Source organism: Rhinoderma darwinii, chromosome 1 (genome assembly GCF_050947455.1).
Source record: "Rhinoderma darwinii isolate aRhiDar2 chromosome 1, aRhiDar2.hap1, whole genome shotgun sequence".
Lineage (NCBI taxonomy): Eukaryota > Metazoa > Chordata > Amphibia > Anura > Rhinodermatidae > Rhinoderma > Rhinoderma darwinii.
In genome coordinates, this window is record NC_134687.1 from 262758148 (window position 1) to 262771053 (window position 12906).

At 41.3% G+C, this 12906-nt stretch overlaps 1 protein-coding gene across 3 annotated transcripts in view; it reads left to right on the forward strand.

Annotated features, from left to right (window-relative positions):
- Positions 1-12906, forward strand: part of MPND (MPN domain containing) — a 197385-nt gene that overhangs the window by 21314 nt on the left and 163165 nt on the right. The gene's annotated exons all lie outside the window — the stretch shown is intronic.

Genomic DNA, 12906 nt, shown 5'->3' on the forward strand with positions numbered 1-12906 from the left:
GACATATCCACAAGATATGTCATAAATGTCAGATAGATGCGGGTCCCACCCTGGGACCCGCACCTATCTCTAGAACGGGGCCCCCTAAACCACGTTCTATCTTACTCGATCCGCTGTCTCCCGGCCACTTCCTGGTTAGGTGGTCGGGAGTTACGGAAACAGCCGAGCGCTCGCTGTGCTACGCTGTTTCCTTAACTCCCATAGAAGTGAATGGGGGTTATGGAAACAGCGTAGCACTACAAGCTTTGCTGTTTCCAGAACTCTGTAGCTCTGAAAACAGCGTACATGACTCACTGAGCTACGTTGTTTCCGTAACTGCCATTCACTACTATGGGAGCTACGGAAACAGCGTAGCACAGCGTAACTCATCCATGTATTGTACCAGCGATCTAATGATTGCTGGTTCAAGTCCCCTAGGGGGAACGAATAAAATGTGTAAAAAAATAAGTTAGATACATTGTCAGGAGTGTAAAAAAAAATATTACATTTTTTTTTAAAAAAAACCCTTTCCCATTTTTCCCCAAGTACAATGTAAAAAATAAAAAAAAAAGGAATGAAATAAAGTGATAAAAAAAAAATCGTATGTACCAAAAAATGGCTGTGGTGAAACGGAACAAATTATTTTTTTTAACAAATAGTTTTTGCTATGTAAAAGTACTAAAAAAATTTAATTTTTTCCAATATTTCATTGTCTAAAACCTGGGTGGGTCTTATAATCCAAAACATATGGTAGATTTAAATATTATAATAGACCACTGACTAATCAGTGCAGTAAACAGCAGAGCAGAGATTGCTTTGAAGAGATGATGAAAATTATTATTCGGTGGAACAGTTGTACATTGTGGCACATACAGTGCTGTAAAAAAAAATGTCCTTTTTCTGCATATTTGTCACACTTTCAGATCATAAAACTACTTTTAATATTAGACAAAGATAACCGTAGTAAACAGAAATGCTGTTTTTAAATGATAATTTAATTTATTTAAGGGAAAATGTTGTTCAGCCTGACCTTGCCCTATGTGAAAAAAACCAAAATTCAATTGACAATTGGGTTCAATTTCACTAGCTACAATCAGGCGTGAATTATGTTTAGATTCAACAGGACTGGCAGTATTTACATAGAACCTGTCTGGCAATCTGAAGCAGCTAGCAGGTCTCAAGAAGCAGCATATGATGCCACGTTCTAAAAAGATTAAAAATCAGATGCAAAACAAAGTGATTGAAATCTACATGTCTGGAAAGGGTTACAAACCCATTGCTAAGACTCTACGACACCAGCGAACCCCAGTGAAAGCCATTATCCGCAAATGAAAGGTCACAATGTACACAATTCTTCAATAAGAAAGACACTGGTCAAAAATGACATACATGTGAGAGTTGCAAGGTGCAAAGGCTCGTCTCGCTTTTGCCAAAAAACATCTAGATAATTATGGGATAATATTCTGTGGACTCATGAGTCAAAGGTGGAAATTTTTGGAAGACATGGGTCTCGTTAAATCTGGCGTAACGCCTACACTGCATTCCACCATAAGAACATCATACCATGGTGGTGGTGGTGGTGGTGGTGTCATTGTCTGGGGCTGCATTGTTTCTGCAGGACCTGGATGACTCTTCGTAATTAAACCATGAATTCTGCTCTCCATCAGAAAACCCTAAAGGATAATGTCCGCCCATCAGTTTGTGACCTAAAGCTCAAGCACAGTGGGATTATGAAGCAGGAAAATGATCAATAGCACACAAGCTAGTCCAAGTAAGAATGGTTTAACCCCTTCCCGAAATTTGACGTATCCATACGCCAAAGTCGGGTAGGGGGAAGTATGGAGCGGTTTGTTACAGCCGACACTTCAGAGTAATGAGCGATCCCGCTCGTTTAACTCGTTAAATGCTGCGGTCAATAGCGACTGCAGCATTTAAATAGTTAGAAAGAGGGGGGCGACCCCCTCTAACAGTTCATCGCACCCCCCGCAACACAATCGCGGGGGGGCAATGGTTGCTATGGCTGCCTGGGGGCTTAATGAAGGCCCCCAGGTATGCCATCTTTGTACACCTATTAAGCCTTGCCTCCGGCAGGGCTTAATAGAGGCCTGTCAGAATCACGATATATTGCAATACATTAGTATTGCAGTATATAGTGCAAGCGATCTAACGACCGCTGGTTGAAGTCCCCTATGGGGACTAATAAAAAAAAAGTAAAAATTAGTTAAATAAAAATCAATATATGCACTCTAGAACGCATTAGTACTATGGGCTAGGTCAAAGTCAAAGACCGACCTCCCATGTGAAATTAGATAGGCAACTCTATTTAAGTATATCGAAAACACAGAAAGAAGAGAGCTTGTAGCCAAGGAATTATATTTAAACATACAAAATTTATTAGTAACATATACAAGAATACATTTAAAAAATATATGTATATAATGCAATATATTAAAAGGACGAGACTCTAGAAAGAAGTTTCAAGAAGCAGATATCGATAATATATATATGCAGATAGGGTTGGCTATATTGTCACAAGAGCATAATCTCTCAAATATAGTAGGGAAATCCCTCTTGTAAAACGTAGTCAAATTACAGAAAATCCCAGTATAGAGAGACATACCTTGTAAAGATTTAAATACTAAGTATGACATCTGAATTCCAGATATCTAACTAAATTAGTTACTAGGAGAGAAGATGCATTGGACAAAGCTTACCCATTTTGTATTGCAGTAGTAGTCCGATAAGTGCTCCAGCACAGACGCCCCAACGCGCGTTTCGCTATAGTGTTGCTTCCTCAGGGGGAGATGTGTGTCTATGTCCTGTGTCTTGGGGCCCTTTTATACTATGTGACGCAACAAGAAACAGCCGATGATTATCGGCGCATGCCCAGATCCACGACCGGAAGCGAGGACTGCCCCACTTCCGCCTCCACATGCTTGAGCGCACATCCGGATACCCGACGCGTAGCGGGATTTCCGGGCATGCGCAGTGCATCATCAGAGACGGAGCGGGGACAGCGTCGCAACCCAGGTCGGATCCGGGCATGCGCACACATCGCATTGAAAAGTTTACAGATCCAGTGGGTGAGATGATGTTCGTCTCAATGTAGTATATCATGTGTGTATGTCGCCAATCATTTTTGAAAACAGTGGAAATATAGTAATATGTTGCATTCAGATGTGTGAATATAAAAAGGAAAACATAAAGTCTACTGACATAAAGTGACAGTGTAATGCTAAAAAACAGTGTAATGCTAAGAAGTAGTTTTAAAATGAGGATTATAGTTGACCATACTCGAAATAAATATGCGAAGTAGGGATAAGTGTACAAAAAGTTTTCCCATATGTATATTTAATACATATAAGAAGAGTCTTATCGTAATCGGTATCTGGTTAAAATAGAAAAGATATTATCTACCGCACTCACAGAGTGATCACCATAAATAATAGTTAGAAAACAATTTGCAGACATAACAAGGACTCAACAAGAAAATTAAAACAAGTGCATAAAAAATATATAAGACCATAGCACAACCTATTGATATAAAGTGACCATATTATACAAAAAATTATTTTATAGTTCATCACAGGAACAAAATACATCCTGCTAAGCTGATGTATCGGTCCTATAATGAGTGCTGACAATTGAATGCCATAAATAAAGATATATTAAGACAAATCAATCAAGGGGTGATATATGGTGCATATGACAAAAAAGTTTCAAATTAATATCTAAAACAGTGTCACCGTGAGGCCATTATATAGAGTTTGATGCATATAACCGCTCCTCTTAATAGTAGAAATTGAGGTGGACAGTACTGGAAGATCTTCCAGACCTTCACACATTTAGGAGTATAGAAGACAAACGTCTACTCTTACCCCACATTCTTGTCATAGTTATGAAGACACAGTCAAACTGACCAATACATTAGAGAAAATTATCCACACGAAGTGTCGCTATGTTACACAATCATATTATACAATGCAATGGATTAGGCATTCTTGTTATTCAGGTATTCTGGATGGTAGAGAAGGGATTAAAGACATCAATCACAGTCTTCGGGCAAAAAGACATACAGGAACTTTTTTTTGGAAACCTAAATAAAAGCAGACAATTAGAAAAAGTACACAAAACAAAGTTAGAAAAATTTAAAAATAAATAAATAGAGGCAGAGACTATAGAAATGGAACGAAGCTCAGGTTTTCATTAAGGCCATAAGGTTTCATGGATCCAATCATTACGATCCATTTGCATTCCCTTTGTGACAGAATTTTCTTCACGTTACCCCCTCTGATGCCACAGTGTATTTTATCAATGCCGCGTATCGACAGAGTTTTGGGGTTACAATTATGATACTTTTTGAAGTGCCTAGGTAGGGTTTTGAGACTCAGAGGGTCATCGATTTCAACTGCTTTAGTAATATCCCGTACATGCTCCCTAGTCCGGGTTCTTAGTTCCCTGGATGTTAGTCCAATGTAGATTTTCTGGCACCCGCATGTGGCATAATACACCACATGTGTACTGCTACACGAGATATATTCCCTGATCTCAAATTGTTTGAGTCCATCCGCTGACACAAAATTAGTCGCTCGACATATATTACTACATGCCTTGCAGTCACCACAGGGATAGCAGCCCTTTTTAGGTCCACGGGAGCCAAATGGGCAAATCTGACGAGGTATATAATGGCTTTTGACTAGAAAGTCCCTCAAGTTCTTGGCCCTCTTTGCCGTCATCATTGGCCTTTCTGGCAAGGTCCGAGCTAGTAGTGGCTCGGATCTTAAAATTGGCCAGAGTTTATCCAATATTGCCCTCATCTGGTTCCATTGTCTGTTGTACGTAGAAATAAATCTTATTTCTGGATCGTTGGATTGATACAATTTGGGTCTCAGGAGCTCATTTCGTGATGTATTTCTTGCTCTTCCATATCCTGTTTTAATCACTCTATTACTGTACCCTCTCTCCCTAAATCTGATTTTTTAGATCATTTGATTGGTTTTCAAATAGGGTATTGGATGAGCAAATCCGCCTGATCCTAAAATTGTCCAACCGGGATGGCTCTGATAGTGGATGGAGTATGGGCTGATGAAGCATGCAGCAGAGAATTGACTGCCGTAGGCTTGCGATATACATCGGTGTGCAAAAAGCCAGAGTCGTCAGTGAATATTTGTATATCCAAGAATTCAATCCTTTGTTGATGGTATTTATATGTCAATTTGATGTTATATGGGTTTATATTCAATTGCTGCATGAAATTCATCAGCCCAGACTCCGATCCTTGCCAGATGAAGAAAATGTAATCTATGTATCGTAACCATAGATGTACATGGTCCGCGGCACAGGCGCCATCCCCATGGAAAATCTGCCTCTCCCAAAAGCCAAGAAACAGATTCGCATAGGATGGCGCACATGCCGCGCCCATGGCTGTGCCCTGTTGTTGCAGAGGCGGAAGTGGGGCAGTCCTCACTTCCGGTCGTGGCTCTGGGCATGCGCCGATAATCATCGGCTGTTTCTTGTTGCGTCACATAGTATAAAAGGGCCCCAAGACACAGGACATAGACACACATCTCCCCCTGAGGAAGCAACACTATAGCGAAACGCGCGTTGGGGCGTCTGTGCTGGAGCACTTATCGGACTACTACTGCAATACAAAATGGGTAAGCTTTGTCCAATGCATCTTCTCTCCTAGTAACTAATTTAGTTAGATATCTGGAATTCAGATGTCATACTTAGTATTTAAATCTTTACAAGGTATGTCTCTCTATACTGGGATTTTCTGTAATTTGACTACGCTTTACAAGAGGGATTTCCCTACTATATTTGAGAGATTATGCTCTTGTGACAATATAGCCAACCCTATCTGCATATAGATATTACCAATATCTGCTTCTTGAAACTTCTTTCTAGAGTCTCGTCCTTTTAATATATTGTATTATATACATATATTTTTTAAATGTATTCTTGTATAGGTTACTAATAAATTTTGTATGTTTAAATATACTGTAATTTCTTGGCTACAAGCTCTCTTCTTTCTGTGTTTTCGAATTAGTTAAATAAAGTTGTTTTTTTGTGCAAAAAAGATATATATATTAAAAGTTTAAAAAAAAAACCTTTTCCCATTTTCCTCCTAGAGCATAGTAAAAAAAAAACAACAAATACACAATTGGTATCGCCGCGTCTGTAAAATTCTGAACTATTACAATATATCATTATTTAACCCGCACGGTGAACGCCGTAAAAAAAAAAAAATTGTAAACGCCAGAATCTCTATTTTTTGGTCACCTAATCTCCCACAAAAAATGAAATAAAAAAAGTGATCAAACCATCGCATGTACAACAAAATGTTAGTATTAAAAACTACAGCTTATCCCGCTAAAAATAAGTCCTCATACCACTTAATCGACAGAAAAATAAAAAAGTTGTGGCTCTCGGAATTTGGCGACACAAAATACATTATTTTTACACATTTTTTTACACTTAGGTCTTTACTTGTAAGGGCATGCCCACACGTGGCGGATTTCCTCCGCAACTGTCCGCATCAATGCCGCACAGAATCTGCGTTGCAGATTCTGCGGCGGATCTGCCCAAAATGTGCAGTAAATTGATGCGGACTAGCTGCTGCGGACTGCGGTAAAAGTCCTTCCCTTCTCTCTATCAGTGCAGGATAGAGAGAAGGGCCAGCACTTTCCCTAGCGAAAGTAAACGAATTTCATACTTACCGGCCGTTGTCTTGGTGACGCGTCCCTCTTTCGGCATCCAGCCCGGCCTCCCTGGATGACGCGGCAGTCCATGTGACCGCTGCAGCCTGTGATTGGCTGCAGCCGTCACTTAGACTCAAACTTCATCCTGGGAAGCCGGACTGGAGACAGAAGCAGGGAGTTCTCGGTAAGTATGAACTTCTATTTTTTTTACAGGTTGCTGTATATTGGGATCGGTAGTCACTGTCCAGGGTGCAGAAACAGTTACTGCCGATCGCTTAACTCTTTCAGCACCCTGGACAGTGACTATTTACTGACGTCTCCTAGCAATGCTCCCGTAATTACGGGAGCCCCATTGACTTCCTCAGTCTGGCTGTAGACCTAGAAATACAAAGGTCCAGCTAGAATGAAGAAATGTCATGTCCAAAAAGCAAGACGCATCCGCAGCACACAACATGTGCATGACAGCTGCGGACTTCATTGCGGAATTTAGAATCTCCATTGAAGTCAATGGAGAAATTCCGCCATGAGTCCGCAACCAGTCCGCCACAACTCCGCAAAACATCCATTGCATGCTGCGGATACCAAATTCCGCTCCGCAGCCTATGCTCCGCAGCGGAATTTTCCGCATCGTCTAAACGAACCCTACTAAATAGAAGTGGAAGTCAATGGAGAAACGGCTCCGCTGTGGATTAACGCTGCGGAGTGTCCGCAGCGGAATTCAAGAGCAATTCCGCCACGTGTGGCTTTGCCCTAAAAGTAGTAAAATATAGAAAAAAAAAACTATATATATTTGGTATTGCCGTAATCGTATTGACCCACAGAATAAAGTTAACATGTTGTTTTAATTGCACAGTGAATTCCGTAAAAACGGCGCGCAAAAAACCATGGAGGAATCGCTGTTTTTTTTCATTTTCTACCCCACAAATTGTTTTTTTCCCGTTTCCTAGTACATTATATGGCAAAATAAATGGTGCTACGAAAAACTACAACTCGTCCCGCAAAAATCAAGCCCTCATAGTACTATATCGACGGAAAAATAAAGACGTTATGGCAGTTTGGAAGGTGGGGAGGAAAAACGAAAATGAAAATCTGAAAAACGGCTGCAGCCGGAAGGGGTGAAAAGAATAGCTCAAAAGAATCAAAATTAAGGTTTTGCTCAAAAACCCTCCAATCTAGCCGAACTAAAACAATTCTGCAAAGAAAAGTGGGCCAAAATTCCTCCATAGCAATATAAAACACTCCGCCAGTTATTGCAAGTGTGTGATTGCAGTTGTTAGGGTGGAACTACCAGTTATTAGGTTTATGGAAGCAGTTACTTTTTCACATGGGTGATATAGATTTTGAATAAATCTTTATCCACAATAAATGGAATGATCATTTTAACCCCTTCCCGACATTTGCCGTAAATGTACGTCATGGAAAGCATTGACTTCCCGCAAAATGCTGTACATTTACGGCAAATGTTTGGCGGTGAACAGCGTAAAAAAAAACCATAAAAAACTTTACCAGAGTTTCTGTTTTTTGGTCACTTTGCCCTACAAATATTAGAATAAAAAGTGATCAAAAAGTCGCACGTATCCAAAAATGGTACCTATAAAAACTATAGCTCGTCCCGCAAAAAACAAGCCCTCATACACCTCCGTCGACAAAAAAATTAAAAAGTTATGGTTCTCACAACTTGGCGACAGAAAAAAAATACATTCTTTTTACAAAAGTAATTTTATTGTGCAAAAAGTTGTAAAACATAAAAGTGCTATAAATTAGGTATCGCCGGAATCGTACTGACCCGCAGAATAAAGTTAACATGTAGTTTATAACGCATGGTGAACGCTGTATAAAAAAAAAACGAAAGAGCTGTGCCAGAATTGCGTTTTTTTGTTTACCTGGCATCCCAAAAAATAGGATAAAAGGTGATCAAAAAGTCACATGTACCCCAAAATGGTACCAATAATAACTACAGTTTGTCCCGCAACAAACCAGCCCTCATACCGCTACGTCTATGAAAAATAAAATTAGTTATGGCTCCAATAAGTCAGGAAATAAAAAAATATGCAGTTGTGCCCGAGGAGAACATTTCTTCTGTTTCAAGAGGCGATTTATCAAGGACCTAAAATTAGGGAACCAGGAAGGGGAGAGCCCAAACATATCCGCTGGAAGCGACGGTGCCCGTATTATACCAGGACAACACTTTCCCAGCAAAATTCCCCAAACTATAAAAGGTGCGGAGTGTAGACCAAAAGGGGGATAAGAAATGACACCATTTATCAGTGCGACACTGGCCTGTGCGGAAAGGATTGCTTCACAGCGTAACACACATCTATGGATTATTATTATTTTTTTTATACCACCTGACTATGCCCCTTATATACTCCGCCCCGCTTACATGTACCCCCACATTATAAATGGAAACACCAGCAATACTCAAACAAATATAGTACCAAGCAAAATCCGCTCTCCAAAAGCCAAATGGTGCTCCCTCGGCTCTGAACCCTACAGCGTGCCCAAACAGCGGTTTCCTTCAACATATATGGCATCGTCATACCCGGGAGAACCCTTTTAACAATTTTTGGGGTGTGTGTCTCCAGCGTCATAAGCTTGGCATGACATATTTGTCACTGAATGGCATATCTAGGGAAAAATATAAATTTTTAATTTGCACCATCCGCAGCGCATTCATTTATGGAAAAGACCTGTGGGGTGAAAATGCTCACTACACCCCTTAATAAATGCCTTGAGGGGTGCAGTTTCCATAATGGGGGTCACTTCTCAGGGGTTTCTTTTTATTATTTCACATCTGAGCCTCTGCAGTTGTGAACCAATACTTTGTAAATCGCCAAATTAGGCCTCCACTCCGCATGGTACTCTTCACTCCTGAGAATTTTTACGGTGCTTTTTCTCCTTTAGTCCTTGTGGAAATGAGAAAAAAAATCGCTAAACCTACATTTTCTTTGAAGAAATGTTGATTTTAATTTTCACGGCCTACTTCCAATAATTTCTGTAAAAAACCTGCTCACTACACCCCTAGAGAATTTCCTTGAGGTGTCTAGTTTCCCAGATGGGGTCACTTTTAGGGGATTTTTACTGTTTTGTCACTGCAAGAGCCCTTCAAACCTGACATGGTGCCTAAAATATATTCTAACAAAAATAAGGCCCCAAAATCCCCTTGCTTCTGAGGCCAATGCTTCATTCCAGTAGCACGCTACGGCCACATGTGGGATATTTCCTAAAACTGCAGAAACTGGGCAACAAATATTGAGTTGCATTTCTCTGGTAAAACCTTCTGTGTTATAAATAAAATTGTATTAAAAATTTATTTCTGCAAAAAAATATGAAATTTGTAAATTTCACCTCTACTTTGCTTTAATTCCTGTGAAATGTGTAAAGGGTTAAGACATTTTCTAAATGCTGTTTTGAATACTTTTAGGGGTGACGTTTTTAAAATGGGGTGACTTTTTGGGGGTTTCTAATATATAAGGCCCTCAAAACCACTTCACAACTGAACTGGCCCCTGTAAAAATAGCGATATGCTGGGACTTGTTGTCTTTTAAAATGGTACCACCCATCATCATTCTCAGACCATAGTGAATCCAGTATTGATCAGACACAGTCAGATTCAGAATAAGCTGTGAAATTCAGTGACACACAGGTAACGTTCTGCAGGTCCAGGAGCCAGCTCCAAAAGTTAGCGACATCACTCTATAGGGCTGGGTCCACACCATGCAGTTGAGGAGAGATTGATGCACATTTATTTAAAATAAAAAAAGAATGTCGAGCAAATTCACTGTACCTGAGGATGTGCGAGCCTGGCACTACACATGACTTCAGGTTTTGCCCCCTCACTATTCAGAATAGAACTCCCTTTGGAGTGCAGTAGTGTCCCTTCTGCCCTCTCTGCTTCCCTAGTAGTCACACTTTCCCAACGACAGCATCAATCTCCATGAATTCCACACCAGGTGAAAGCATCTGCCTGCTAAATGCAGGAAGTGCATGGAGCAAACCTGATAGTCAGGGCCAATATTTTTTTTTCTTCTCCTATATTTGAGTCCAATGCCACCATGCTTTACATGACTAGAGACTTATGTTTAGCATTGCACATGGTGATCTGTCTTGACTACTTGGCCATGGAAACCTAGTATATAAGTCATTCAACAAATAGTTATTGTACTAAGACTGGAATCACACGTACAGTTTTTGATGTTTTGTTTTTATCCAAAGCCAGAAGAGGATCTACCAGGAAGGAAACATAGGTCCTTGCTTTTTGGATCCATTCCTGCCTGCAAATGCATCAAAAACTGCATTTATTATTCCAGCGAGTGACAGAATTGAGATAATGATTTTTAAAAAGCGTCCGAGGCCCTTTCGTTTTGGCCTTTCAATTTTGTATAACCATAAGCGGATGAAAGGGAGACTAGTGAAAGGGAAAGTTCTCTAGGTGTGAATGCAGAAAACTTGAATTCCATAAGGTAATAAAACTGATAAAATAAGAGGGAGAGGCCGAAGCGGGGCCCTGAAGAGCAAAGCAATGAGATCCAGAAAGGATCCACTTTAAAGTGACAGAAGAGGAAGAGAAAGAAGAGAAGAAAAGTAAGTAATTACTGTATAAGTTAACTTTAGTAATGAAGGGCTGAGGAGTTACTAGTTATGGGAATGTCCCTCCTGTATTCTACACTGTCACGGAAAATTGTACAGTGGTACCAGGTGGTGTAAAATGAGTCAGTAGTGTTAGGCTGGGTTCACACGACCACATTAACGTCCGTAATGGACGGACGTATTTTGGCCGGAAGTCCCGGACCGAACTCTGTGCAGGGAGCCGGGCTCCTAGCATCATAGTTATGTATGATGCTAGGAGTCCCTGCCTCTCCGTGGAACTACTGTCCCGTACTGAAAACATGATTACAGTACGGGACAGTTGTCCTGCAGAGAGGCAGGGACTCCTAGCATCGTACATAACTATGATGCTAGGAGCCCGGCTCCCTGCACTGAGTTCGGTCCGGGACTTCCGCCCGAAATACGTCCGTCCATTACGGACGTTAATGTGGTCGTGTGAACCCAGCCTTACACACAGAAGATGTTAGCTCCTCCATAAAAATCATATTATTCACTTTGGAAAACCAAATTGGGAGGGAAGGTGGGTCCTGTTTACATGCAAAAGTGATGCAAGCATGTGCCACCATGACCAAGTATAGAAGAGACTTCTTATATACTCTTAACCCCTTCCCGCCGCAGCCCTTTTTCAGATTTTCATTTTCGTTTTTTCCTCCCCACCCTTCAAAAGCCATAACATCTTTATTTTTCCGTCAATATAGTACTATGAGGGCTTGATTTTTGCGGGACGAATTGTAGTTTTTCGTAGTACCATTTATTTTGCCATATAATGTACTAGGAAACGGGAAAAAAATTTGTGGGGGAAAAAAATACGATTCCTCCATGGTTTTTTGCTCACCGTTTTTACGGAATTCACTGTGCAATTAAAACAACATGTTAACTTTATTCTCTGGGTCAATACGATTACGGAGATACCAAATAGATCGTCCAAAATGGCTCACTTACCTGGTCGGTGTGTGAGATGATGAAGGGGAGGCATCGTAAGAGTCTCTCGGCCACTCTTGGCACCTCTTCCATCAGCAGGTTCCTTCGTTCCAGGCAGGATGGGACATCTCCACGGCACTCCTCCATTCCTCCTTCAGGCCGCAGTCGGACGCCGCCAGCACGTGTGCCCTCGCCGACATCCTGCTCCTCCGGGCCGGCAAGTATCAGCTGCTGATCCCAGGTTCACATTCCCGACATGGCGACTCCGGAGGCATGTCAGGGCTCAGATGCCAATCCTGGGTTGGCTCCACCGGTCCCGGCGGATGACTTTCCTCCTCTCCAGCCAGTCTGTGCCACGGCAGGACGCTAACCGCATGGCTCTGCAATGCAGGACAGTTCTTCCAAGCTCTGCTGGTTTACATCCCACGCCCTTTCTTTCAAGCCCTTCCTTCCTTACTCCATAGATTCATATGGGTGGGGAAACCAGCCCGTATTGCCTGCTCCATGCTTTTTCGTGCTAATTGTGAGGGCGGTGTTGGCCTTCCAGACTTTGTTTCCTACCATCAGGCCTCACATTTGTCACGAATTTTGGACTGGTTTAGACATTTAGGTTAAACAGTGGGTGTCAATGGAACAGACCTTCCTTGCGGTCCCACTGCAGACACTGCCTTGGCTGGGCAAACACATTCCCCTATCG